The sequence below is a fragment of the Centruroides sculpturatus genome, unplaced genomic scaffold (assembly GCF_000671375.1).
Source record: "Centruroides sculpturatus isolate CEXI.00-Female unplaced genomic scaffold, Cexi_2.0 scaffold672, whole genome shotgun sequence".
NCBI classification, from domain to species: Eukaryota; Metazoa; Arthropoda; class Arachnida; order Scorpiones; family Buthidae; genus Centruroides; species Centruroides sculpturatus.
The window spans coordinates 215,031-221,030 of record NW_019384845.1 but is presented as its reverse complement, the minus strand read 5'-3'; the positions used below and the strand labels follow the sequence as shown (position 1 = coordinate 221,030).

At 24.2% G+C, this 6,000-nt stretch overlaps 1 protein-coding gene across 1 annotated transcript in view; it reads left to right on the top strand.

The window, feature by feature from the left end:
- Positions 1-213: 213 nt before the first annotated feature.
- LOC111630375 (lysine-specific demethylase 4C-like) overlaps positions 214-6,000 on the top strand; it is a 102,461-nt gene continuing 96,674 nt past the window's right edge. The window contains exon 1 of the mRNA XM_023374464.1: positions 214-390. The gene's annotated coding sequence lies outside the window, so the exon portion shown is untranslated. The remainder of the gene's footprint in view (positions 391-6,000) is intronic.

Below are 6,000 nucleotides of genomic sequence, written 5' to 3'. Positions count from 1 at the left end.
GTTCATTCCTTCTTCTCTGATCATCCTCATCAACGTTGAAAAGAAGCACGCTGCGTGACGTCACGTGCTACATTAAAAATAAAAAAAGGCACACTTTTACGCTTTTATTTTCCCGGCTTAATAATTAAAAAAAAATCGGCTTTGATATTATCCTTTACGTCTATTAAGTATACGATTTAATAAGAAATAATTTTATACGATAATTATTACGTTTTTACAGATTCGTTTCTCGGACTATATAATTGAACGGAAGAATAGAAACGTCCAACATGGAGTCGGTTATTTGTTGTGGTTGTTGGTGTAAGTGATGGACGTCGAACTTGCAGAAAGTAGAAGAAATTTACAAAAATCCTGGATAATTACGGTCGAATATAAGAAAAATAGGTGAAGGTACGTTTAGTTATTGCAATTAAATAAATCGGAATGGCTTAAAGAGAAAAATTTCATATGTTTTTCCCGGTTATGTATACACGGGACGTTAGGCCTAAATAATTATAATGAAAAAGTGAAATTTAGGAGGGGACCCGAATGCTTACGGTTTAGACGTAAATGTTTTATTATTATAATTACGTTTAATATTTGAAAAATAAGTTTGCTTCGATTCTCGTTAAGTTAAGGAACGTACCTCGTACGAAGTCGCCCACATGGGCAGATTCAGCTGATAGTTAAAGAGACCAACCAGATTGCTTTCAATTTAGTTTATTTATCGAATTATCGACGTGTTTATTTGAAATATTTTGTTAATTTAAGCATTTTAATAAAGTATAGAAGTTAAATAAATGTTTTCCATGATATAATGCATTTATGTACCTGTAAATTAGACCTACTTCCTCATAAAATTGGGTCTATCTTGGGGCCTTCGTCTTCGGGCTAATGAAATCTTTTGACTGTTAAGAGACATTGAACTACAAAAAGTAATTTTATATAATGTTAATTGTATTGTTTGTTTTATTTTAATATTTAGAAGTTGGTTGTTGTAATTCAGTATGGAATTGTTTTGTTTTGTTTTCTATTAAAATTGCTTGTTTATGTTTAATAATTACTATAGATTGATAAATTATTCATTTATCACTACTATATCTAGTTTAAATTTTTGTACATAGCTTGTATTGAAAAAAATTTTATTGATCTTTTCAAATGAAATGAGTTTTATCATTTATTTTTCACTGTTTACTTGCTTTAATTCTGTTTATAGTATTTCATTTTTATTTTTTGTTTTGGCAAAATTTCTATGATTTTGTATTTATGTAGAAGCGAAGTATAAAACAGAGTATAATAAAATGCTTCTTTCTTTTTCATTATTATATTTAAAAAGTAACTAGATTTAAAAACTGATTAATTTGCAGAATTAAGACATAATTTAACAAAATCTTCAAGTGTATTGAGAAAAAATTATGTACAGTACATACATTAAAATTAATGAGTTTGGTATTGCATAGTAATAAAATTGAATTTATCAGAAAAGATTTGTTTGCAAGTTTAAATTATTTTATATTGTAAGCACAAATTTCTGAGAAAAGAGACTAAGGAAGAAATCATAAAATTGTCTTAGAGACATTAAAATACATAAACATCAGGCATGACTTATCTATTGGTCTTATTCTAAATGGTTTACAAAACTACAGGAAATCAAACCTGACTCTAGCCTTGATTAGATCCAAGACAGTGTTATGATGATCAGCTAGCATTGCTACTACAAGAGACGAAAAACAACTACTTGGTAGTTTTTGTGGAACAACTGAATAGTTGTTTTTAGAATATTGAATGATAATTAAAATTTTGTTAAATTTTATCTCTTTCTGATATTTATATTCTGAAGTTTTTTAATGTAATTATTTAATCTATCAAAAATTTTTAAATATAACAATAATTTAATATAAATGAAAATAAATTGCTATAGTAAATCCTTGCTATGTTCGACATTGCTTAAATAGGATAAAATTTTGAAAAGTTAAATTAAAAAATTGAACAAAAATTAGCAGCTTCTTTTGTCTATGGTCTCCTCAACCAATACAAGTTGTACAGTACTATATCATCACACACTTCATCTGATGGAATTTGTACAGGATGTCATTTGTGTCATTTTGTTGTCTTTGGATTCCAAGTGAGCCATCGTTGTTAACAGTAATATTAATTGTTTCAATATCTATGCCATTTTATATGCAGTGTACTCTGAAAGCACAATGTAAATTACATGGGTGTATTCAAGTCATAATGAAACTTATGTAAATGGACTGATTTTTAATTACATATTATATTCATTCTTGATGACATAAAAAAAAACTCTGCTAATTCAGATTTTTGTGAACTTTGATGACCCTCACTCTAATTAGTTTGACTGCAGGGTTCCACTGTATTTAGAAAATTATTATTATTATGTGATAAGTAAATGTAACCTAGGTCTAGTTGCTTATTACATGGAGAAAAAAAATCATATGAGAATGAAATTACTGTATTTTTTAGATGATGATAATAAAATAAATCCTTTTTCTGTTTCTAATGCTATATGTAATTCTTATTTAAATTTTAACAAATAATAATTATAGTAGTAATTGTCAGATATTCAAATCGAGCTCATGTTTGACATTCATAAAGTTGGCTTTTTATCAAATCTTTTAAATTTTTAGTAATTAAAATTTATACAAAAATACACAACACTTTACCTGCAATGAAAATAGAAACTTTTTCAATAACTATAACACTAATTCTTTTCTGCTTAATTAAACAGAAATTATATCATAAAGGCAAATGTTTTTTACATATTATTATGCAATATAATGATGACTGGCTAATGATAAACTGCAATGAAGTAATTTGTTTAAACATTCTTTTGCCAATAGTGGTAAAAAATAAATATATTATTCCTCTTGTGATTATAATAAAAAGATATATACTATTATTTCCAATTTATACTAATTTTTTAATAAAAATGTTTAATTTGTTTATTATTATTCCACTTCTGATTGAGCAAAGTGAGTTCTGCAAAATTTTTGATTTAATGCTAGTGTTAAGGAACAATATAGATGTAATTATGCTAGTAATTAATACTGTACTGTCGTTATTGTATCTTATAAACTTCATTTATTTTTGTTTATACAAAAGTGATATTTCTTTTGTTTAAATATTGTTGTCTATAAAACAAAAATTAGAAATACAGTACTTTATTATTTGAATAAATTAGTTTTTGCTTGTTAATGCTTTTATATTATTATTACTATATTTTTTTTGTTTTTAAAATTTATTTTAAACTTTATTGTTTATTTTTTTGTTTAGTCTATAAAGACTAAACAAAAAAATAAACAAGCTCCTGAAAAATTTTAATTTATAAATTTTTTAATTCAGTTTATTTAATAACTCAAGTTAAATGCTATAATTTTTACTAATCAAAATGTAAAAAATGTAATTAATTTATTGTTTAATTAATATTAATCAAAATCTGAATATTAAAAATGTGCATTTATGCCAGATTACACTGCTGATTAACTGGAAAATCTATTAACAATTTCTGAATAATTTGTCATTATAGATAATTTATTGTAATGATACAATCAATACTATAATACCAAAATATCTTGGCATTTTGGCAATTATAATATTAATGATTTCTAAACTTCTTTCTATTTATAGGCCAATTAATTTATTGTCATCGAAAATAACAATATAATAATACAAGATTTGTATTTTTATTCATTTCATATCAAGAAAGTATGTTAGCAGTAACATCATCTGAACTTTCAAAATTTATGAGAATTTGTCTAGATATATTTGCATGTCTATAGATAGTATTTATATTATAGATAGTATAAATATCTATACTATAAATAAGGTATATGTAAAGTTAATAAATAATTTATTTTTTATATTTAACAGATTTTGTCAATTAATAATAATAATTAACAACAATCTTTCAAAACCAGCTTAGTATTATATGATAAATACTTTCAATCTTACACAGATCATCATCAGGTCCAGAGGCAGATCTAGGTTTTTCAGGGCCTAAGTCTTATTGAAGTGCAATGGGGCCTATTTTTACCGAACTGAACCTATTAACTATTTTTTACTTTACGATAAGTGCTCGTTGTTAATGAAAACGTATTAAAAATTTATGATGATAATCAATTTTTGTGGGCCCTTGACACTTGGGGGCCCAGTGCTTAAGCCCTATTAGTCCCTATGTAGATCTGCCCCTGTTCAGATCCACATATTAATATATAATGGAATATAGTGTTAGCTAACAGTATATTCTGAGTAAGATCAAAAGTACTGTATTCATTATAAAGTTGTATACTGGCTTTCAAGGTTGGTTATATATTTTTAATTCATTAACCAGTTTATTCCTCTTGAATAATTGGTAGTAATTTGATACAATTGTTCAAATTTTCATTATTTAGATTAAAAATGTTTTAATAAAAACTTATATTCTATTTAATTATCATATATTACTATTTTTATTTTAAAAATATCAAATTGTTAATAAGTAATATTTTAGGGATTAATTTAAGTTGTCAATAAAAATGACACTTAAGTGTTAAAAAATAAATAAAATTGCACTAACCTTAAATTTCTGCAGGAAACGGTATTGTTACTGCAATTTTATTTAAATCTTCAGTATCAAAAAGGACTATTTTTTCATTAACATTTATATGAAATATAATTTTGATTTAATAACTTTTAATAATAAAATATAGAATCAAAGTATCTCCTTAGAATTTTATGGAATTATTTGATATCTGCATAACTGGATGAAATAATAATAATAATAAGCAAATAAAACTTTAAAATCTGGTACTAATTTCTAATAAACATTTTTAATTTAATTAGTAGGCGTCATCAGGTTCAGATTCTTGAACATTTGCTACAAACATTATTAGTATGTGCTATGAAATAAATATAAATAAAAAATAACAGGAATGTCTCTCAATTTTATAAATTAATAAGAATTCACGATGATAAAACTGCTTGCATGTTATGATTTCTAAATTAATTTGATCAATAAATTTTTTCAACTGAACATTAAAGATAATTATTATATTGGATATGATGTTGTATATTGTGTAAAACCATATTGTGATACTATCATTCATTGTAAAATAAAACTGTTAAAGCTATAAAATAAAATGAATATGGAATAAATGTTGCATGCCAACTGAAATAATTAGACATAGGTGTATAAAACAATGCTTTCTGGTATTGAATGAATAAAATTTTTCTCAAATACTTTCATTATTTTAATTTTCATTATTATGTTGTACAGTACATTCCAGGCAACATTTTTACAAAAGATGACATTTTGTTTTTATTTTAATCAATATCTGCAAATGGTTTTTATTCATTTTTTTTCTGAGTGGTGATGTGCATGTGAATGAAATTTTAATGTAATTTCTTAATAAAACATAATCAAATTTTTGTGATCAAGCATTTTTATTATGTTGTCTGATAATTGAATGTGGCACACTTTTCTTCCTTAATAAAAAAAAAAAAAAAAATGACAGAGATTTAATTCACACTTTCACACCACAGAACTTTGAAAATCTGATCCATTTAAAGAAATATAAAATTTTTCTAAAAAGAAAAAAGCTGATATAATGCTAGATTTCAAAAAAGGAGGGGAAAAAATATATGTAAATTACTTCAAAATCTAATTGAATAGGATATGTGGATGACGTTTCCTCATCATTATCACATAAGCTTTTTTTTCAGCTTCCTGTTTTCATTAAAATGTTTATGCAAATTGTAAGAATTTAATTGGTAATCTTTGTTGTTTATATTTTTAATTATCATTATTCTTAAAATGTAATCAAAATTATGATAATTTGAAGTCTTTTTTTGTTCTGGTAATACGAATAAAATATATAGGTAATGTTAGGACTTAATTTTGTTGCATTGAAAAAATTAAAATCAATTTTATTAATAAAAATATTTTAATTGAATTATTGAAATTACTGTACTAATTTCTTTAAAAAAATAAATGAATATTCAGTAAAACTTTTTGATTTTTAG